Genomic DNA, 24685 nt, shown 5'->3' on the forward strand with positions numbered 1-24685 from the left:
ATATAGGCGACTCGTACACGCGCGTCCGGACTCGTACAAGTGCGTCCTAAGTACGCATAATCATAAGTACTGTAATCATAAGTACTGTACTCATGAGTACTGTACTCATGAGTATTCATACTGATGAATACTCTACTCATGAGTACTATACTCGATTGACTGATTGTAGGGTGTAACACGCTGATGCAACGCAGGTGATGAGGCACGCTGTTGTGGAGGGTTAAGGAATAGTTTTGACCGCCCGGGGATCTTTAACGTGCGCCGCAATTTCGTACGCACGGACGTTTTCGCTTTTCGCCTCCATCAAAAAAGCGGCCTCCGCGGCTGGGAATCAAACCCGCGACCATGTACTCAGCAGCGCAACGCCTTAGCCACAGTGCCACCGTGGCGGGTATGAGTACTATACTCACTAGTACTCTACTTACGTTTGTACTCACTCGTCATCCTACTCATTTTTTTAAATTTGGGTCTGTATTCACTCATTTTCGTAGCCACTCGTGACGTTGAGTAAAAATGAGTAAAAATGAGTGTACTCACGAGGGAGTACGCCTCCATTTTGAATGCCGCACAGGCTATCTTAATAGCCCGTGCGGCAGAGGGTCTTTGGCCCTGGCGTCCCTAGCTTAGAATAATCTTTGATCTCCAGTGTTCTCGTTGTTATTCGACGTTTCGAGAAACCACTGCGCCGAAAGATAAATACTGAGTGCAACCGCCGCGGAATTAGATTATCCGTATCTCGCCTGCGCGCGTCATTTTGTTGACTGTTGCTTCGACGCCTGTGTTCTCTTTGAGTTGTTAGGGGAGCTCAATATCGCTCAAATAAACGTGTTTTCCTTCAGTACAGCTGCGTTGTCTTTGGCTACGCGACAATATAATCAAGGGCTTGAAAGGATTGGAGCCACCGGGTTTAGAGAGGGTCCGTAATCGACACCTGCTCAGTAACTTTATTATCCTTAAAAAATATTTAAAAAGTAATAAATAGAAAGTTGCGAGATATACCGAAATAAATTATCTCTGTCGTTACGCCAATCTCCAAAAAACAACAAAAAGAATGACTTACAAACGCATTTTCATCCTTTCAGCATCTCCGCGCACAATGAAAAAGTTCAAAGTATCCGTGCTACTTTCCTTCTGCTAACAATTTTTTATTACCTAATACTGCGCAATTTGGTTTTACACACAACAAATATACACTTCCTTTTTAAAAAAAAGCTATCCGACTGCAGCAACAGTTTGAAAGAAAACAAACGAGGGGTTCTGGCTTTAATGTTACATTTAACAAAGGCCTTTGATACCATACACCACAATATTATGCTAATAGGTGGCAATATGTATGGTTTTGGGGCATTTAAAATGCGGAGCATTTCTTAGGCTCGCCTGGTCCTCCGTCGTTGATGGCGGCGCCGTCCACACGCTCACTGCGCAAGCGCAACTCTCCTCCTTACAACCACAGCTCCGCGATCCTACACTATAAAAAAAAGATATACAGTCTAGCCCGCTTATAACGAACACAACGGGAAACCGAAATCACTTCGTTATATCCGCTTTTCGCTATATCTGGACAGAAAATCTATCTATACCAATGGTGACGGGAAACGAAGATTTGTTCGTTGTAGCCGCTATTTCGTTAAAACCGGGTTCGTTATAAGTGGGCTACACTGTAGTTAGCGGCGCCCGGTTTCAATCCCACGACTCTCTGGCCGCAACGGGAGGTACGCGGTGCTCTTCCCACTACGCTACAAATCCGGGACAGGAGCAAGTGCTACGAACGCGCCTTATGTCCTTGACTCATTCAAACTACGCCAAGAAGCTACTGATACACCGAAGGCACGCGAAGCTGAACGTCAGCAGAAACGACGAACTGAAAACTTTAAAGGGGAATGCTGAATTTCCCGCGGGAAGGCTGTGGCGGGAAGCGCCACGCGCCTTGCAGCTCAACCAGCCCCGTCCGCAGCGCCTTTGATGCTGATTGTGGCAGGATGCCCCTAGGAATTGGCCAACCAAAGAATCCATCACGAGATAGGTTCGCGTTCAACCACCGTCGCCATGTTCCCGTAGGGGAACCGCCGAATAAGAAGAACGAGAAGACAAAGCTGCGAAGAGGAGGGCGTGTACATTGCTCCCAGCCGGTGCAGCAATGTCAACAACGTTTACCACACCAAAGCTTACGAAGAATCAGAAGGGAAAAGCGCTTGTCCCGTCTACTCCTCGTCCCGTGTTTTTATTTAGCGCTTGTTTTCCGTGTGGCTTACGGAGAACACCGATTCTACCACCGAGACAACATCGACAAGAACATGATGAACGAGTAACGGCGCCTCGAGAACCACCGCCTACTCACCGTAACACAACAGCACTTGCGTGCCTTTGCCACCGGTGTGGACCCGGACGCGGAATTCCCTCTGGCGCTAGTAAAAACCAGATCACTCAACATAACGGCAACACAATGGAACCACACGGAACAGTCACGATGCTTCGCATCCTCACCAGGGTTCCCCACGGGAAGATGGTGTAATTTTTTCAGTGCTTTTCCTGCTACTTTAAGGGCACATTTCAGTGTGTTAGGCTAAAAGATACGTAAACGTGTTCTGAGCCGCATAAATATGGAGTGCCTGATATCAGGAAATTACGAACACTGGTTTCGAACATTTATGTTACAGACCTCGGCGTTGTACGATTAAATTAAAACATTTTCCCATATGCGGACGACAGAGCATTTACTATATGTGTCGCGAACATTGATACAGTATTGGAACGCCTACAAGGAAATATTCTCACATTATTTCATTGGCTTAAGGAAAATTGTGTTCTTTGTAAATTAGCAGAACACAAAGCATTTCGGTTTTAGGAACGTACACAAAGTTATCACAATAAGTAGGAGTATTTCTTGCATTCTTCAGACGGTAACTCCTGCCATTAACCAGAATTTTCACTTGAAACAACCGTCATGTATTTAGTTAGGTGTTTTGGTCTATGTTTAGCATGGGCGAACCACGTGAAGCATATATTTAACAATCTAAGATCAATTGCTGCAATGGTGTATCACGTCCGAGGTAGAGCTCCATTCACAGTTAAGCTTACTGTGTACAAGGCACTAGATTAATCGTAGTTACGTGTGGGATAACATTATACGGAACTAGCTCGGGTAACAAAAAACAAGAAATTATTCGAATAATTCGAAAAATAGTCAAGAGCACAACCTACGGTACAGCGTTAGATAAAGCTGGTATGAAGAAAAACTATCAAGCCCTGGGTATACTACTAATGAAACAAATGTTATAATAAGTAGTGCTTAACAATCGCCATTTCACTAAGGAATTTAGAGTTGCGGTAAAAAAGAGTTTGATACCGCAAAAACCCCGCTGTACGTACATCCACGAGAGTGTACGCACATTGCAAGAAATACTGAACTACTATGTTCGGGAAGTATTCAATGAATGGAGTGAAGAATTATGTACAATAAACACGAAACAGAAACCGAGCAAAGTCACTAGAAAGTGGCGTGGAGGTACCATAAACACTCAGTCTATTTATTTATTTTATATAATTTTCAATACTGTGAGCCCTTCCGGGCTGTTACATGGTGACAATACAATGCAAGCTTCGCACAAATATTGCGTTCAAATTTTTTACGAAAGCGCCAACCACATTGTTGATTTTGGCAATGGCACTTGACATACGAGGATTTGTTCAATGGCTTGTGTTCAAGTTGTTTAGATTCATGTTCCTTTATGTGTGTACAATTTTGAAGTTGCAGTGAACTGTAGCCCTGTAAGGGAGTAGGCCTTTGTTTTCTTTCAATTTGTTTCATTTCATTTGTTTCTATTGCAGTACTAAACAGAAAAAAAAAACGTTGATGAATGTGCAGGCGCAAGAAGACGCCCATTTTGTGTATGCGTTTTATGTTTTGTTTTGTTTCACGCGCTGGGAAGTGTGCAGTGTATATACACAAAGCAAGCCTTACTGTGCTTCTTTTCATTAAATTTAATCGAAATATGTTGCTCCACCAACCGCGTGGCCACTAACGAGTACTGCGTGCTTAGATCGCCCAGAAAATTATTCTTGTACAGAAGATTTGGATAAATAAATGAATGAAAGAAGTGATAATTATTGATAAGTTATAATTACATAATTAGTTAATTAATTCGTTTGTTGGTTACTGTGGGTGTGGGAGTTGCTGCTGTCAAGTAGGTTGTGAAGGAGATGCCAGGTACGGGTGTAGCTTAGCGCGCCTTTGAGTTGGTCGCATAGCAAGAACCAGTTCACCCCTGGATCGTGGGGGCATATTCTTTCGGTTGCACACACGGGAGGGCAACGCATTTGCTGAGCGTTTTATTGTGGCGCTTAGCATCCCAGCGTTTAGTGACGTTGCGCCGCGCCTCCCAAATATGAAGCAGGTGTCCCTGGACAGCTGTGTGATCGTCGGTAAGTGTCACGTTGTGAGTGTGGCGCTGAGGGCTTTGCTGGAGGGCCTCTGGCTACGCATTGGGGTCATTCAGAATTGCTATATTCTCATTTTTGTGTGAAAGAACGCTGGAACGCACACATACCTGCTGGCAGCAACCAGAGACGTACAGTGGCAGTGGATCTGCACCTCTTAATTACTCGGCCACAAAAAATTGTCTAGGCAGCTATGGCAGCAAACAGAGTGTGCCACTAAATTGGTTAATCCACAGAGAGGCCGCCGTAGTTGTTAACCTGCCAGTCTTTCTTCCGTGCTCTGTCTCGGCAAGTAATGCAAAACAAAGGCAAAGGAACTAAAATGTTTACGCCTCCAAAGACGCGGTAAAAGTTGTCGTATGAGCCAAGCGTGTCCCGGAGGAAACCTGTAATTGGAAAATAAAACAAACATTGAAGTGTTAGAATAAGTTATTTCAAACTGTAAGAAAGAAGCTAACAGTTGGAGCGGCGCACGGTGATTCTCCTTAAACAGTGCTGAGTCACAAAGCTTTTACTGCGACAACATATCTTACCTATCAACGTATTTTTGGCTGAGTAGTTGGGGAAGTACTGCTAAGTAATAGGTGAGTTCAGGTATGCATGTTTCTACAACTGCAGGAGCTATGACCCGGGCTGTTTCCCGATATAAAAAACGAACCCTCCTCATTCATCCTGAACGATGTCTTGCTATTAGTTGATAGCGTCGTTAAGCTTTGTAATGCTTTATTGCCTCACTGTTCACACCGTCACTGCAATAACGGTACTTCTTGCCAGGGCAACAGACTTGCGAAGGGCATACGTCTTTTAGAAACTCAGCCCATGTGATTCGCAGAACGCTGTGACAAGACTATTTCGAAAAAAAAAAAACGCTCACTTCGCTGCAAACGTAGTAGAAAGACGATAGTCCTGTGCAACCGCCACCCCGTGAATCCGTCTATTCTCTCCCACGTCGACACGTCACCCTCTTACTCTCCGGTCTCACTCCTTCCACGACGAACACGGTTGAGCACTGCTCAAGTCGATTCAATGTTCCCGCGTTGCACTGCTTCCGTGCCATCTACTGCTATCTTTCGTTACCCTCCAAGAGACTTTTTGGAATGCCGCCACGTGTTCTTGGCTCGGGCCGAGCGCATTTTGTTATTTTTTGGTCCAAACGCTGTTTTCAACACGTAGTTTTCTTTTTATTTACTATGGCAAAAATTAGGAAGCCATCTATTAAAAGAACACTGGAAAGGAACACTGCAAATACCCCTTATGCATTGATGATTTGGCTAAACAATTCCGAATGCTCTTTTCAACAGCGAACCTGTTGAACAAATTGTTATTTTTCATCTACGTAGTAAGAATTAAAAAAAATGCCGAGCGCAAGTGAGTCCATGCTCGTGAACGCGTGCCGCGCGGTGACCACTCGGCAGGTATAAAAAAAAAATGCCGAGCCCACCTGTGTGCGTGCCTTGCGGCGACCGCAAAGCGTCCCGGGCGCGCGTTTGTCTAGCCAAGCATAGCCATTAAGAGGGATTGGCTAAAATTTGACAAAAAAGCTTAACCGCTCGCCGTAATCGTGGCAACACTTGCTCGGAACGAGAAGGACAAGTGTTAGCCTGCGGGCCTCTGAGGTGATGTCCAATGACTAACACTTCCAAAAAATGCCGGCATCTCACACATAAAGCGACAATGATGGAGTAAAGGTCGTTGCGGCAGCGAAGAAGAAGCAAATCGGCTTTGATAGCGGGCTTATTAGTTTTTCCGATCTCAGGCCCTGTTAACATTACGCTCAGTTACCGGCAGTGCATAATTCCTGAGGTTCCTTCCTTAAAGTACCTTGGGATAATTTACACCAGTGAACTTGACTGGACCCCACATATTGCCCTCATTGAGGCCAAAGGTGCACGTGCTGTTGGGATGTTAAGACGTCTCAGTCATTGAAAGAAGGGAATGCGCAGAGAGACCCTTCTTATGATATACAGGATGTACGTTCGCCCCATTTTAGAGTTTGGGTGCGTGTTATTTGCTGGGTCCGCGGCGTATAAGTTTCATCGTCTCGTTATTCTGGAGCGCCAGGCTCTTCGCTGCTGCTTAGGGTTGCCTAAGAATGCAGCAAATGCAGTAGTCTACTTGGAAGCGCGCGTTCCTCCTCTGCTTAATAGGTTCCGGACACTGACTGTTGAAACTTTTCTGAGAGCTTATAGCTCTGAGGTGAACAGGGAGCAGTTCATCTTTATTGCAGAACCAGGTGCGTTTATGGTGCACCAATGGCCCAGGTCCTCATGTCCACAAAGCAATTTGGTACAGAGCCTCCTTTCTCCGTAGGGTGTAGCAATAAATCAGGTTATTCCATATAGAGACAGGAGTTCTCCTCTTTCTATCAATTTCCAGAACATTTTCCCCAAAAACGCTAAACTTTTACCAGCCCGACTGCTCAATCGTCTTCTCGAAGGTTATTTGGCCTCCATGCAGCCAGGTGCTATAATATATACAGATGCCTCTCAACGAGAAGAAAAATCCGGTATAGGAATATTTTCCCTTTCCCTTAACTGGTCCTTTTCGGTTCGTCTGGTTGATTTTATCCCGATATTCTTCGCGGAATTCCTGGCAATTGTCCTGGCGCTACGAAAGCTGGATGTATCAATTACATCTCCAACCATAAATTCTGATTCTTTTTCTGTATGCTTAGCCCTTTCTTCCCATAAAGACACTCCTCTTCTGCGGACGTTTCGGTCACTCCTGCCACCTCACTTCACTGAAATTAACCTTCTTTGGGTTCCTGGTCATGCGGGGATCACATTCAACGAGACAGCCGACTCTCTTGCAAGGATAGCACTTTCTGGTCCTGTATTAGACGTTGTAGAGCCGACACCTTTAATAACAGCAGCTAGGTACCGTAGGATGCTGAAACTCCGAGAACAGCAAGAAAGCAAGAAGCGGTTTTACTGTCATTAAGTGAATTTAATCATCTTAAATTATCATAAAAACCTGAATGGTGCCCTTCACGCAACTTAGAGGTGGTTATCACAGCCTTACGTTGTCGAGTACCCCAGTTAAATAGGTACTTGCACAGGTCTCGTCTGGCGCCAACAGCTCTGGGCAGCTATTGCAACGAAGACGAGTCTGTCGAACACTACCTGTTGACATTCCGACGTTTTTCCCGACTGAGACGTCAGTCCCTGGAGGTGCCGCTTTGCAGTTTGGGGATACCACTAACAGGGCCGGCTATACTATCGTTCGGGGCATCCGAAACGGGGTTTTGCCGCCGGGATGTATGCTCTGCTCTCCTGCGCTTCATTGAAAATTCTAAACGATTCTCTTTATGATTGAGATTGGTCATCCTCGCTTTAATTTTCCAGTTTTTTTTCTTCTCAAAACCAACTGATCTAAATTATCCTTCCTAGGCGTGTCGTGAATTGATAAGAGTACCATTCATTTTTACAATACTCTGTTGTTTGGCCGATCCCCTGATTGGGTATGCGCCATTAATTATCAGGATCAACAACATCAACAACAACATAAACCATCACGCTGGTCTTAAAGGTTGCGTACAGCTTCGCTACAATCAAGTCTTAAGCATTATTTTGAGCTTCCTCAATTTGTTTACTGGACAATGTCGAGAATAATCAAGTGTTTCACTGGATATAGTGGTTTTGAAAAGATTTGTCTTTTGAAACCCCTGCTTCAACTATTCTTTAACTTTTGACTGAAATGCACAGAACTGCCGACATAAACAGAAATGCTTGGGTATGAATAGACCAATAAAGGCTATCATCTTTAAAACAAGAATAAATCTAAACGGAGATGATAGCGGGTGAGTGTGCAAGATTCAGTGCTAATTCCGACAGGTTCCAGGGCAGCAATATCGTACTAACGGTGGACAGGTGAAGCAAGAGCGATGCTTTCCATCACTGAAAGGGCTTTAAAATCTGTTCAATAGCGTACTTCTCAGCTCGTTTACGAACCCACGTGGTAACTACGCGTACAATGACAAACTTCTAATTAAACACTGAAAGAACCGGAAGAAAATCGTGAGAATCCTGTGAAGAACCTTGCAACAAAACTGCCAGCTTTCGGCCGCGTGAAAAATGTCATCTGTTCCAGATACAGCGAAAAACCTGCCTTGATTACGTCGTCCTGCGACGTCGCCATAGCTACATTGTTTTTCACCCTTCCCTTTTTCGACGAGCCGTGTCCTAGGAGGTTCATTGGCGTGAGAAATAGTGTTTGTTGCAAAATACAGACTGAGCACTTGGCACAGAAATGGTAGAGTGGAACCGGATTATATGTTTCTGGGTTTTACGACCACCCCGGTTTTACGACGGACAATTCGAGTACCACCAAAGCCCCCGCACAAACAAGGCAATAAATGTACGCCCACCTCCCCTCGCGGGAACCCTGCTGTGATTCAACGCATCTCATGGGGGGTTCCATTGGCCTTTTCATCGTATTGATTACGTTTATAGCAGGGATTCTCACGCGAAGGGGAGGTGGGCGTAATTTTCCATTTTCACCATGCAATGCACATGCAGTACACGTATGCTAAGGTACGGTCTTTATTGCAGACGAGAATGAGTGCCTTGTTGTCCGTAAAGTGCAAGTTTTGGGCTTGACGATTGAATGAAGCAATCGTCGTGTACTGCGAGAGAGTGCAAGCGTAACGCGGACGACCGTCGTCTGAGACCGTCGGAGCGCGGCATGCCGCTTTATATTCACAGCGCCCGAAGGAGACGAGAGCGCGGAGAGAGTACTGCACATGCGCAGCGCCGCCCACTGGCGCCTAGCAATGGAGTGAGAGCGCGCTGCGCCAACCCGCAGCTGTTTGGGAGAGGGTGTTCGCTATCGGAGAGAGGAGAGAAGGAGAGGTGGAGCTGTGCGGACAACGCCGGACAGAAGCAAGAAGGACAAAGGGGTGAGCATGAGATGCGTTGCATCTAAAATTGGCCGCGTATCTGCTCCCTTTCTCTCCTTTCGCTTTCTCGCTCAGCTCTCATGCTTTTTCTCTTCCTGCCAAGGTTAACAGTCTAGAGTTGTGCTAAGTCAATTTACATTTACCGCGTTCCAGGGTTCCATGCCGGGTTCCTCGATGCCAGCGCTGCCATACGATGGAGACGCGCGTGAATCGGTGCGCCCTACTTCAACGTTTATAGAACCACGTTGCCCTACTCCACGTGCGTTCTAAGCGGAGCGTGGAACCTATCTAGTGGAACCTTTCGTAAGGGTTGCCACTTGATTTCTTAAAATGCCGGGTGAAGCTATAGTGGCGCAGGCGACAGCAAGCGACGGAGAGAATTTTTTTCTGCAGTCCACGTATTATCTCATCTCGTAAAAATCAAGCATCTATAACTTTTTTATAAAGGAACACTGTAAATATCACTCATCTATTGATTTTCTGCCTTATATTTGCCTAATGTCTTGTTTTTCTTCAACAATGTTGCCAAGTCTCAACATTGGCACGGGACTGTGTTCTGTGGGTAGATTTGGCTGTGGGTATATACGAATATTGCGCAGCATTTGTTTTACTTTGGCCAGGTGGCTGAATCGAGTCACAGAGAGACCGATAGACTAACAGGCACACAGACAGACAAAATTGTCTGTGTTAAGCAGCCCAGAAACCACTATCGTCTATAAAATTTTGGTTAGCATGCGCGATTTGATGCCTTACCTGCCAATCAGCGCATGAAACGAAAGTTGCGGCGGCCTTTTCGGCTAGCCTTGAGCCCGCTCAAATGGTCTTTCCGCTATAGCTTCCGTTATCGTCTTTTCTTTCTTTCCCCCTCCTTTAGGGTCGGGCCGTTCCTCTGCCCAATCGCTAACCCCCTCTCCTCGCTGGCTTCTCTCCTTGTCTAGTTGCCCACCGGCCCCAGGGGCAGTGTGCAGGTGGTAATTTGTCTCAATCAGCAGCGAATTGCCAACCAGGTCCATCTGACATGCTTGGGCTACCAAACGTGTTTGTGTTGATGGTGTCGGCTATGATTCGAACTGGCTGGAGGGAATAGCGGCAGGGGATTGCGATACAATGTTTGTTTTAGTGCAGTGTGATTGTCACCTGCACTGCGTTATTAAAGCGAAGCTTCAGTGCCCTCACTGATGCCGTTGTGCACCCGCCCAATTTTTTACCGATATCACTTGAGCGGGACCACTCCAGGACCTCGACAACCAGCGTGACGTCCTGAAGCAACGCGGACGGCAAGTGCTGCTCGCATCGGTACCTCTTGACCCCCATCCATTGCCGAGCGGACTGCCGCGTGCCGCCGAGGTTTTTATCCATAAGGCTCGAGCTGGAGCGGCACTCACCGATGATGTCATTGCTAAATGGCGAGCCTACCTCCCTCGTCGTGCACGCCAGCAACCTGAAGACGCTGAGCCCTCCCATCCCGACGTCACATGTCGAACATGCGACCTGGGGGTCCGCCCCCCTAAGGAGCATCTTGTGTGGGAGTGTCCCGGACTTGAGGCTATTCGCGCGCGCCGTCGCCACCAAGTTCCCACGTTCGCGTACTGGATCTCGCCACCACAGCACATGCACGCAGCCTGAGTCCTGCGTTCCCTCTGGGACTTCGCACGCGAGGCTGACATTCTGAGCCGGACTTAATTTAACCCCCTCCTTTTCCGGCCTACCATTCTTATAGGCCTCTGAGCCAGCCCTTTCCCAAATAAAGTTACATCTATCTATCTGAAACTCCAAAACTTTATAGATATAAAGTAATGCTGTTGTAGTGCCACTATCATCATTTTCTGAAGCGCCACCATCATCATCAGCAGATTGGCCAGCTGGCATGAAACACACTCGGCACCCGGCACACCTCGGGAACGGCACCCGCGTTCTATGCGCCTCGTCGTTTTCATGGCACAGCCAACGCAACCACAATAAACGTGGGCGCGGCCGCACCGCCTCATCGGCTGCCTACAATTTGACGGCCCGGACAAGCGGCTTCGCCATGGCTTCATAACGCTGCTTCCCCTGCTACAACGCGGATGACGGCACGCGAAGAACGTTCCCCGCACTCCCAGACCTTCCCTTGCTGATCGCGTTTGATTCCATCTGAAACCACGCTGCCTGGTTCGTCATCTTGGAGAGCCATTTTTATGTAAATGGCATCTGCTCCCCGGAAATTAGGTACCTCTTAACACTACAGAAGCTACCTGCTGACCTCATTGAGCAGATCCAACTGCCGACCCCAGGACCCGGTGCGTATGACGACTTGAAGGCCGCTGTCCTAAAAAACTACGGTATAGGAACGCCCCTCTCCACACCACCACGCCTTCCAACGGCATCCGTGGATTACACGTCGCCGGCAGGTCCATCCTCACCTGACCAACAAGCGCGAGCCCCGACTACGACTTGCGGCACTTCCGAATTGGCGTTTCACTTAGCCAACTCGATGCCACACCATGGCGCGGTCCCACACGTTGTTGCGTCTCCTGCACAAACCCAACCGTGTATTGACTGTTTTGCCGCTAAAAAATGGGACACTTCACCACCTTCGCCGCACGGCACTGGTGAGAAGGATCTTTCAGACCCTTCTCCTCCCCGCACACGCGAGCCTTCTCACCAGTCACCGGTGGAACAGCTTCCAGCAGTCGACAACAGCTCGAGATCCTCGGAAGTGCAACTGACACTCGAAACTGATCAGACTGCCTCCAACAGTCCTGACACCCTGGCTACGATGGAGACACCGGAGAAACAATTACGGGACAAATGTCTCAACAAATGGCACCGGAAGAAGAATTTTTTGTCCTCATGCAGTAAGACGCGCCGCAAACTGGTTACCCCACGTCGACCGATTCCCTGCTACAGGAGCGTATTCGGTATACGGTGTAACAGGCGCTCTGCTCTCCGACAGCGGATGAAACCAGCGTCAGTGCACTGCACGACAGGAACTCGACACACCGGTAGTTCGAGACACGCTTGTCGTTGGCGCCCTCCGCTGCTCCGTCTCGCACGGCGCGTGCGCACGTTGCCCAGACAGCGACACATCCCTAGAACAAACACCACAGCACAGTCAAGCCCGAACTCCGGTCGTCATTCTGCTGCACCGCGCTTCACCTTGCCGATGTCCTTCGAGTTACGCCTGCCGTTCGCTCCACCATCAATTGCAGCAGCCGCTTCGCATCCCGCAATTCGTCCGCGGCCGCACTCGCAGCCTCGTTCACCAGAGGTTGCTCACATCCCGGACGCTACCTCGCCGACGACCAGGACCGTGCCGTTTAGTCAACCCCTGCCACTTGACCACGGACTGCCCACGAACTCTTCCTGACTACGGACAAATTGTACATACCTGTTCATAGTGCATAGTGTATTTTCTTGCATTGCTATTTACATTTGTCACTTTACCGCGCTTCACACTAGGGGGTGGGGGAGCCCTGTAGCGCCACCATCACCATTTTCTGAAGTGCCACCATTATCATCAGAAGATTGGTCAGCTGGCACGGAACACACTCGGCACCCGGCACACCTCGGGATTGGCACCCGCGTTCTACGCGCCTCGTCGTGTTCATGGCACAGCCAACGCAACCACAATAAACGTGGGCTCGGCCTCACCGCCTCATCGGCCGCCTACACTGTCAATGTTGCAGTCATTATATCTCAGCGTAGACACCTCCGATCGAGACGCTCATCCACACCATGTCCGGGGTAAAGGCGCCGCCGATCAAGCCAACGCAAACCGCAGCGGGTGAGAGCATCGTCAGTGAGAATAGCGAAACCTTGTCCTGGATCAGAGCGAGGCCGAATCCTGTTGTCAGAAAGCGCGAGCCAAAGAGAGCTTTTCTCCAGCCTCGCACATTCCAAACTTGCCAAAAATGTTTAGTGTTCCCCGCAGCTTGTGGAAGAGGCATACAAACACGATCCTGTATAGTTTACAGTTTCGGAGTCGCAATGTTTGCAAAAAACGACTATAATCTTATTCATGCTATGGTCCTAAAACATTTTGAGGCTGCGGCAAAACATGCCGGTCACGCTAACCCTCACCTTGGATTCCGGATTTGGCACTAGTTTTGACCACTGTGGACGCCAATCAAAACCACATGATCGCTAAGAGGCATGCCAGTTGATGATGCGCGAATGGAGTCTCTCGAAGGAATTTACTGCTATGTCTGTCTCTCCTTCGTTGGAATCTTTATTACGCAAACTATGATTTCCTGTATCGGTGTTGTTGATCAATAGACTTACTCACAACGCTGTCGTCCCCCTACCCCCTCTCTTTAATGTCTTTCCTTAACCTCTGAAATAAAACCCCTAACTTCCTGCACTGCACGTGTAAGCAGGTTTGCCGAGTTTCCCGTTTTTCTCGCAAAATGGGCATATTAAGTTTCGCTCGTAGAGAAATTTTTTGTCCACCGGCTGGTGGGTTTGCAGAGAAATATGAGACGCCGACTGGCGGATTCCAGTACTTTGGCGATTTCAAAGCCTAGTAACGGTATTTTGTAGAACATCTGGGTGTGTATATCCCACAGATGTGTGACCAGCGTTGGTTAACGAGGCAGCGGGAGTGGGAGCCCAGAAAAAGATAAAGAGCGCGGGAGGAATGAAAACATCAAACAAAAAAAGAACTTGATACAAAAAAAGAATTTAAATTGGAATACAAACAATTTGATGCAGAGGGTGCATAATACTGTGAACCTTCAAGTTAATTTGATCGTTTTTGTGCTGAAACATTTACAGGCCTGTTACACGAAAATACACCAGCGGCAACTGTAATATTCTTAACACAAATGTTTAGTGCACGATGGTAGTTTACTTTGTGTTTGTTTTATTTCTAACAAGTCCCACACAAGCACAGCAGTACGTACCAATGAGAGAGCCGGTCACGAGGAAAGTGCTGCCCACCCACGACGCAGTTTCATGGTCGACGAGGTAGTGGTTCGTCTAAAGCAAGTACAGATATCCTTTACTAGAACTTATGATGGTGGTCACAAAGACAATCGATGCCGCTACAATTGCAATCACCCAACATCGGTCTTGGAGATTGCCAGGCAGCTGACAGCTTGAGGTCTCCTTCGTCTCGTGTGGCATGCTCACGATTCGGCCTCACTGATAGGGAGGTAATCCCTGACAGCTAGGAATGTCAACGTTTCTCGAGCTTCAGTGCTTGCGGCTTTGGATGCTCAGTTGCTTGCACTGCGCAGGGGTTTAAAGCAGTGAGTCAGCACAAATAAGGCCAGCTCGAAAAGAAGTCAGTCGGGCATTTTGTAGGATTCAAATGCACAGGCTCGTCGACAGATTAACGCAGTTAAATTTCGTCCCTGTTTAAATGCTTAGAGTACAAGTGGGGTTGAACATACCCGCTGCCGGGATTATAAAACCTCTGCGGTGAGGTCGACTCTTGTGACTAGTGAACTTTGCGTTAAATGTCAGGCAAAATATTAAAACCGCCCGCCATCCACACCTGCTCCTGCAGCTGCACGTATTTCCGCAATACAGCCAGAGATCGCAGCCTGATTGGGGAGCGGTGACTGTACTCGCACCCGAGGTAAGGTCGAAGGTCATAACCTCCGCTGTTTTTCATAAAAAGCACAAAAGAAGGAAACCCATATTTATAACTACAATTTAGCACACATTTGTTTGTCGCCAATGCACGGTATAGGAGCAATACTGCTAGAAACATGATCAAATATCCTTGGCTTGTCCAGCTGCTAGAAGTGACAAAAGCCTGACCACGGTAAATTGATTAAACATACTCAATACTTTGAGGGGCTAAGCAACGGGGACCTGTGTATAACGGCGCATACCTGTTTCTTCTTGTCCCCGTTGTTTAGCGCCTCATGTATTGAGTTGTTAGAGGAAGCGGGCGCGAGATCACTAGTTATTCGTGTCGCCAGGATGAGGTTTTCAAATAACCTCATATCTTTCTGACAATGCAAATAGTTCAAGCTCAAACATACGTACTTCTGCAGGCCGTGATAAATCAGTCTTTGCAGTTCACAAATGCACTTAAATTTAAAAAAAAGAAGTATTCTGCTAATAAACAGGATATGCCAACAAGCCAACACTGTGATAAATCATCATTTTGATTGTGCGTACCCCATCGTGAAGTTCTGTGTAAGCAAGCTCATATTGGAGCGGCTGGAACGCCAATTTTAGGCGAATCTTTTACGTTTCATAGCGATGGCTGACACCGGAAATTGATAAAATTGGTTCACCCTCCTTCCCATACGAAACGAACTTGTCAATATTGCTTTTCTTTGTGCAATAGACTAGCCGCCCAGCTCCTGGAATTAAAAAATTGATGTATTTGTGTCACCCTTTTGTGCGCGTTAGCAACAAAAATTCTTGAGTGTTGTTTCGTTACTCGTTCCGCTTGGTGTTCGCAAAACATTAAAATGTGTCACACTGCACAGAAAGATCACTATCGAATTATTAAACAGCCCTAAACGTTGCTCTACAACCCTATTCAGACTTTGATTCGGCAGGGAAGCTGCAGAAGAAACCACATTCCATTCCTGCTTAGACGGTTCCATGAAGAGCAGATTAAACATCACGATACCGACCATAAATGAAATATCCTGCGAGATTAGAAGGACGTCGTTAAAGATAAAGCTATCCACACGAGCTTCCTCCATGCAACAACCGACTCCGACGGTCACTTCGCAGAGCTATGACAACCTCCCGGTGATGAGACAGCAAGGACGTTTGGATCAGCTCTTTACCCAAGACGAACTCTTCGCTGCTGTAAGGGCAAGAAAACCCACGCTCATTACCCAGACCATGACAACATCGCATGGGTAGGACTTCGAAAGATGCCTGTCAAAGCCAGTGAAACACTTCTCCACGGTGTTAACAACTCTTAGAAACTAGGCTTGGTGGACGAATGCTGGCAGCTCACTATAATTTATGCATTCCTCAAGCGTGGGAAACACCCACAGAAATATGGGAGCCTTGGGCCCACAGCCCTCACGCCCAGCGTTTGCAAGTTCATTTAAATAATTTTTAACAAACCACTGTGACACCACCTGGAGAAGACAGTCCGATTTCATTAATCACTGAAGATCCCACTCTCAAGATTCCTTAGGTGTGTTTACACAGTATCAGCACTCCCTCTCTCCCTTCGCATAGACTCCTCCAAACATGAAGGCAGAAGAAAGGTGCTGCAAAAACGCCGAAGAAAAGATACGGCTTTAAATACGAAGCTCTTCGCCCGAATGTTCCCGCCCCTTGGCCTACCTGGTTCTTCACGTCCGCACTCATCCAGCAGGATAAATACGCTAAGGGGCTATATTTCAAAGCCTCGATCCCGGAGAAGGTGGCGGAAATAGCCATAGCACGAGGTCTCTTGAATCCGAAATGAGAAAGATCATCACTGACCCCACCAAATAATGCAATTCGTTTAATCTTGGAAAGATCGCCCATTTTTATGACAACCGCTAAAATGTGCAACCAATATCTCTGACACTGCCCCCCCCCCCCCCCTAAGAGGCTCTATGGGAATCCTGGGCATAAGAGTCGCGGGAAGGTCTGGGAGGAAGAAACGCCTGCGATATAGACCTTATCAACTGCTCTAGACAATACTCACAAAGGACTCAGATTCAAAGAGCTAGAGAAGGGGCCGTGGTGGTATCCCTCACAAGGGCAGGATGATCAATGTTCTGCTCTTTTTTGTGAATGTTTTTTTTTTGCTTCCTACTCAAGGCAGGCTGCTTTGCAGCCTAATCTGAGCTCCCACGTATACATTTGGCTTCTCCACCGACTAGTCAGCTGGAAATCGCGAAAGCATTTAGCAACTTACCGACTGCTGACTGCTGAGGTTATGCAGAAAACGTGCAGAAAACGTGATCAACATACCATCCTCCAAGAGTTCGCTCCAGCCAAGGTGCAAGTTGTCGCCAGAAAAACCAGAAGGTCAGCATTGACGGCCGAAGATTTTGAAACAACCGACGTCCTCTACATCGGTAACTACTGGCGGGTTCTACACGGCGCAAGTTGTGCCGGGCCTTTACCTTTTATTTGAGCACCGGAGAAACGTTTTAAACGGGAAACTCCTGATCACCTATGCCTCTCTAACATGCCTCCCGTACCAAACATGCCGTCCGTAACATGCCTCCCGTACCGCAATATACTTTGCTGCGAAAACTTGAGCATTAAGAACTGGAAAGTGAGAAGTCTTAGACGAACCCGATACACCTCTTGTGACTGAATCTACCAAATGTCCTTAAAAGCCCACCATCGAATACGAATATTTCCATCTATGAATCGCGCGTGAGATAGCCCAAACGTCTTGAAACATTAATTAAAGTATCAAGAGACGATCAAAAATTTTGGTTGAAAATGTGCGAGAAGGACATGTCGAAAGGAGGTGCTGTGCTTGTAAATATAAGCCGTGGCTTCTGGGAAGCCTGTTTTTGAATTGTGTAAAAAAAAGGTTCCGAAAGCATTTTAGCCATCATTTTCAGAAGAAAAAGCCCACATGCAAAGGGCACTCCGGGAAGCTGATTTTGAAGTGACCGAGTTGTGCTCGGCGGGCGTTGCGCGGCAGATTAAATTGTTTTTATATTCTTTTTATATCACTACAACAGCGAAAACCCAGTTGGCACGATCGTTATTTCCGATTTATTTTCGTCTAGTTTACGTCAGCAGCGCACGCTTCCTCGTCTAGCTACCGCTGGTGTGGGGCTGTTTTTCCGGGTTCTAAGCGGCGGCCCTGGCGGTGGCCTTTGCTGGTGGCCACGTGGAGGGCGAACATGTGCTGTATGCATGTATATGGTTTATTTAAAGCGTTCTTTGCTACCTCTACACGCGTGATCCCACCATGAGCGTTATCCCTACGTATCTCATACCGAGCAGGAAGTGCCATGCACTTTCGCCTCCAACAGTGCCGTTTTTAGTCTTGAACCTGCTTCAAGGGTGATGTTATATTTCATTGCAATTTTTATACTGCTGGTCCGCGTTATGGAGAATATATGTATACCTGCCGACGCAGCTTCACGCTAGAAAACCGTTTAACGGTATTGGTAGGTGGAGATTGGATCATAAGGTTTAAAAAAACGCCACTGCTCAGAAATAAAATACGGTACTTGAGCATTCAGATATACTGATAATGTGATTTTTTTTCTCTACTCTAACATCAGTGCAGTTGGAAGGCAGGTCTGTTCCGCTGGTTAACATTTCACTCATTCATATTATCTATGCTACGAGTCCCGGGTTCCATTGCACGCGAATTGAATATGGTGGTTTCAAGATTTAAATTTATGGCCGACTGACCCTCGATGACTTCACTGAAAACCTTTTTTCAGGACCTTGATATAGCAAGTGAGGGTGCAGCTCGTCGATGTTAGGACCGCCATAAACTGAATGAAGATCGGTTGGTGGTAGTGAGGTGGATTGGCTCCTTGGGCGCAAGGCTTATATTTTTGTTTTCCTATTAGGGTTTACTATTTTCATGTCGGAATATTTTTAAGGCAGTCCAAATAATAATTGCATTTTGTCACGGCGCGGGACATTCAGAAACTATGTTTAGGTGGTGTTCCTACTTGAAAAACGTCTTTTTGTAGACTGTACAGGGATTGAAGCAGTCTTCAGACTGTTGGAACAGCAAAGTGTGCAGGTGTAACACTTTTTTCGAGCAGCCTTGGAGCACAAGAAGTTAAAGATAGGAGCCGAGGAAATCCGTTTGTGAGCATAATTGTACAGTTAAAAATCATTTATTTGCAATTTTATATTTCTTGTAAACAAAAAAAAACAAATTCCAATGGCGTTTTTAAACATTCGATAAATACTGAGTTGACCACGTGTTCATCAGATTTGAAAAAATATAAGTTCTCGGAAAATGCGCTTCACGGCCGACAGAGCAGTAATTATTGAAAAACCTAGCTATAAGCTATGCTTTGAATAGCTACCCGTGACTAGACTTCGACAAGTAAAAATTTCCCGCGTATCTGCTCCTTTCGTTGCAAATGTCGACAAAAGACCATAGTGTTTATTTATTCATTTATTTAGTTAGAAAATACTACAGGCCAAGAATGGCCCAGGGAGGAGTGGGGGTGGTACAATACAAGAAACATGACCAAAAAAAGGAAACAATACAGAAGAGGCATATCCTAACAGGCAGATATGAAACGTATTATGCTACGAGATCTAAGTCACACTTCCCCAAAACTTTCAATACAACGTAACACGTTTCCAGATTCAAAATTGTGATGTGGTAGTTGGTTTCATTGTGTTATTGTGCGATGGAAGAAAGAGTATTTGAAATTGTTAGTTCGAGCAAAGATAGGATGAAAGTTTTGTGAATGATAGCGTCTTGTTTGACGCGAAGATAACGAAGTCAGAATGTTTGATACGTGTACACATTTTTTTGCTGGATAGATAGAAAAGAAATTTTAGTCTTGCTGTTTTTCGACGATATTCAAAGTTTTGAAATTTGGTATCATTCATTAGTTCAGTTGGGGAATCCGACTAGCGAAAGCGGTTGAAAATAAAATGGCCGGCTAATCTTTGGATTTTCTCTAGATTGGTAATATCTTTTTTAGTATGCGGATCCCACACTTCACAAGCATATTCCAAACCAGACCTGATTATTGTATTGTGCGCGAGCAGTTTAGTACTGGTTGGAGAACTTTTGAGCTTATGCCTTAGCATGCCTAACTTCCTACGTGCGGATGAACAAATCTTTTCAATGTGGTAAGACCAAGTGAGTTTGCTAGTGATTGTTACGCAAAGTTATTTTTAACTTTCTGATAGTAAAATGGGGGTTCCTTTCATATTATACGGGTAAATAAATAACTGTAACCTGTTAGTGATAAGCATGTACATAGTTTTTTCAGGGTTTATATTCATTCCCCAGCGGTCACACCACGCAGTTATGGCTTCGAGAGATTGGTCAAGCATTATCTAGTCATTTAAGGAGTTAATTGAACGGAATAAACGACAAACATCAGCAAATAAACGGATTTCGACACCTTGTATAGCACATGTTGTAATATCATTATAATAAATAAGAAAAAGTAGACGCCCAAGGACACTTCCCTGGGGAACACCGAAGTTAACAGGGAGAGGGTTAGAATAAACACCGTTTATGTTACAAACTGCGTACGTGAACCTAAATACGATGCAACCCATTTACAATAGTAGAGGGAAAACCAATCAAGCTAAGTTTGTGAATTATTTTGGAGTGCGGTATCGAATCAAATGCCTTGCTGAAGTCAAGGAAAATTACATTGGTTTGGCCTGATTTATCTAGAACCGAGGAAAATGAATGGACACAAGAAATTATTTGGGTAGTTGTAGAGTGTGTGTCTAAAAAATTGATCATGTAATTTGAGATGATGTGTTCCAGTAGTTTACAACACGTGCTTGTAAGATATATTGGTCTGTAATTGGTTATGAAGAGATTATATCCTTTTTTAAGTACTCGGATTACTCGAGCGATACGCCAGTCTGTGGGTACAATGCCTTCTGATAAGGATAAGCGAAATATGATAACAAGAAAGCGGGAAAAAGATTCTGCGTAGCGGCGTAAAAATACATTTGGGATGTTGTCCGGACCACAAGAAAATTTTGTTTTGAAGTTCAGAAGCATAGAAAATATACCCTCGAAAGCTATGAAGTCAGGATCGATTTATGCGCAGCTTCCACAGGCATTATCGAACACGCATGGGTTTGAAAAGACGGAATGAAAGTACCAGTTGAATTCTGTCGCTATTTCTTTCTCATCTCGAATAATTTCATTGCCGAGCAAAATACAGTTTCCATTTTTATTTGTTAGTCTTTATGTGGCGCCAAAACTTGGCGGCATCGTTCTTAAGGAATTGCGTAAATTTTACTGAATAGAAAGTGTGCTTGCTTGACCGTATTTTTTCAGAAAGCGTTCCTTTGAATTTTTAGAAAAAGGGACCTTGTGACTTGTTTACTAATGCAGGTAATTTTCCGAGCTATATGAATAATTTCTCAGGTTATCCAGGGATTTTGGAGGGTTGCTTTTTAGGTTTGTTCGGAATTGAAAGTTTCGAGGCAATAGCAACAGAGTGACTGGAAAGTATTCCAAAGGCAGTTAACATCAACACCGGTAAAGCGATCAAAGGCTAAATCAAGGTAAGCGAGAATTGATTCATCATTTGCTTTACAAAAGTTTTTAAACACTCTTTGTTTTACAGGCATTTGTTCAGCTTGATTGACTACACGACATGTAAAAAGAACCAGCTTGTGGTCAACCAGACCATCATGAACAGATACATGTACATCAGAAAGGCATTTGCTATGGAACACAATGTCAAGAATCGATGCTGTCTGCTGCTGTATGCGTGTTGGCACGCTCACTGCTCACGATCACACGCTAACATCATATCAAAGAAAATCTGATCACTTGAAGATGAGGAACCTAATTTGGACCAATTAATGTTCGGTAGAAGAAAATCCCTTGCAATTATAAGACGGCTTTCAGAGTATTTGACAGAAAAGTTGTAAAGTTTGCTCAGGAAATCGCCATCAGAAGAAGGAGGGCGGTAAACGGCAACTAAAAAAAAAGGAATTTCCAAAGATGTTTATTTTCAGACATTAAAATTGGTGGTGTTCTTTTTGTTTTAAAATGGTAACAGTTACGTGGGCGCTAAAAATGACAGCGACGCCTCCTCCACGTGTCGACCTATCTCTCCTATATATTTTAAAATTTTGAGGAACAATTTTTGTATCATCGATTATTTCGTGAAGCCAAGTTTCCGTGACTACGGTGATGTGGGGGCGGTATGTTAACAGTGCATTTTCAAGTTCAATCGTTTTTTTTAGTAATGCTTTGGGCGTTGATATTAATAAGGCGCAAGGTTTTATTGAGCAGGCAAGTATCCGGTGAAGATGTTTCTGCTGGCTGCAATGTAGTTGCTAAATCAGGAGGAGTGATAGTTTGAACTTTTACGCGCCTGTTACTGCTGTCGTCTCACATATACGTGTCGTCATCGATCCGCAGCCTATTATGCAGGAGATACGGTTTCTTTCCATTCTCTTTATCTATATTGGCACTGTCCCACAACAGCTTACGCCTACGGAGCGTGCAGCGAGAGTAATCGTTTTGAATGAAAACATCAGAAAACTATGAGCTTCTTCGTGTTCTTTTGTATTTCTTGCCTCTCATTATAATCCGGGAGATACAGTATTACCGGACGGTTGCCAGCTTTTCTTCCAAGTCTGTGTATGCGGCCTATTGAAGTGCACTAAACTTTAAGTTTTTTGTGAAACAGTTCGTTCGCTACCTCATTCTTTAAGTCCTCTTCTGTTTCATTTACTTTTTCCGCGAGGCCATATATGACTACATTGGAACGGCGGCTACGGTCTTCGATATCGACAAGCTGTTCTGACGTGTCAGCTATGGAAGATTTATTGGGTTTAAATTTGAATCAACCTGATCAATTTTGCTAGTAGCGTATGCTGACGGGCCAGTTGGTACATCGTTTAGACTAAGAAAAAACAGCGCTAACGACGGGACGAAGAAACGGACGAAACAGAGCCTGTGGTTTAGTCTTACCCTTCATCGCCCCGTCGTTTTCGCTGTTTTTTCTTAGTCTAAACAATTTTGTAGTTGGATGGGTCATTACTGTGAGGAGATTTTTGAGGTCACAAATTTTACCAGATATGAACGTCAGCGAGTTCTTTTGGGACGTCTGATCGCTTTCGAACTCAATTAAATTTTTCAAGATGACATCCTGTTGCTCCAAGACTTTGACGAGCATTTCTTGTTCATCGGGACCGGTATTTGTTTCAACGTCTCCGCAAAGAATGAGCTTGCAGACATGGAAACAGTCATACATAATGCATATGCAAGTGTGTGGGCGTGGCACAATAACAAGAAACCTATTACTTGATCGTACCGAGCTACATTTGTTACTAACCTGGATAACGAAAGGGACGGACATGGTCAGCATTGCTGCTTGGTTCACATCGCGATGACCACCGAAGTGGAACCGCTGCGGGCCGCTGTTTATACTCTGCGCCGAAGATGACGTCACAGAAGAGTACGCCACGGGGTGGTCGACGGGAGGCGGACTGTTTAACATGTGCCTTGGTTCTGGCTCGTGGGGCAGTGCTGTAGTTGGTGACAAGGCAGGTGTAGGTACGTTGACGGGCTTGGCGTGACAGGCTGGCTGGAAGAAGACGCCACCAAGGAGGATTGCCTGGATAACAAAAGGGACGGACATGGTCAGCGTTGATGTTTGGTTCACTTCGCCATTCCTACTGAAGTGGAACCTTTACGGGCCGCAGTTTATAGTACTCTGCCCCGACGATGACGTCACAGAAGAGTACGTGACGGGGTGGTCGACGGGAGCCTGACTGTACAACATGTGCCTTCGTTCTGGCTCGTGGGGCGGTGCTGTAGTTGGTGACAAGGCATTTTAATTTGTCGACATTTGCCAATGAAATGCCTCCCTTCGCTTTCACCCTAACCTCTATGCTTTTCCTCTTCTGTCGCGCTCCTCCCAGGAAAACACGCCAAAGGTTTGCTCAAGTAAATTTAAATTTACTACGTTCTACTGCTCCAGGCTGGGTACCTCGATGCCAGTACTGCCGTACGGCGGAGACGTGTGTGAATGGAGGCGCATACTTCAGCGTTTATAGAACCACGTTGCCCTCCTCCACGTGCGTTCCACGCACAACGTGGAACCTAACTAGTGGAACATTTCGTAAATGTTGCTGCTGGATTTAATAAATACCGCCAGAAGCTGTAGTGGTGCTGGCGACAGCAGGCGCCGGAGTGAACTTTTTGCTGCAGTGGATGTAGTATTTCATTTCGCAAAAACCAAGCATTGATAATTTTTCATAGAATGGAACCCTATAAATATTACTTTTCATTAGTTTTCTGTATCATATTTGCGTAATGTCTTGTTCTTGTTAAACAAGGGTGACAAGGATGAACATTACGCTGGACTAACAAGTTAAGATTTAGCTGTGAGTATATAAAAGTATAGCGCACATTTCGTTTCGCTTTGGCCGGGCGGCTGAATTGAGTCAGACAGACAGACAGGCAGACATACAGACAGACCAAAATTTCTTGGTTAAGAGTCTTTAAAAATGATCCTGAAAGAGTCTTTAAAAAGGATCCTGTTATTACAAAAACCAATAAAGCCCTGCGGGACCACCAGGGCAAAACCAGAGATTGGAGGAATGGCCTATCTTGCACCTAATAATAAAGGCTTACCTTCATTTTACATTTAGGAGACTCTACTCAAATGACTAAAAATCTGAAAGCGGAACAAATTAGCATGGAAAAAAACTAAGAAAAAGCAAGATGTAATTTGAACTAAACCTGGCCATACTTTAGAGAAATTTAAAAACAATGTT

Source organism: Haemaphysalis longicornis, unplaced genomic scaffold (assembly GCF_048455015.1).
Source record: "Haemaphysalis longicornis isolate Haplotype H1 unplaced genomic scaffold, Haemaphysalis longicornis Haplotype H1 scaffold_7, whole genome shotgun sequence".
In the NCBI taxonomy this organism is placed as follows: domain Eukaryota; kingdom Metazoa; phylum Arthropoda; class Arachnida; order Ixodida; family Ixodidae; genus Haemaphysalis; species Haemaphysalis longicornis.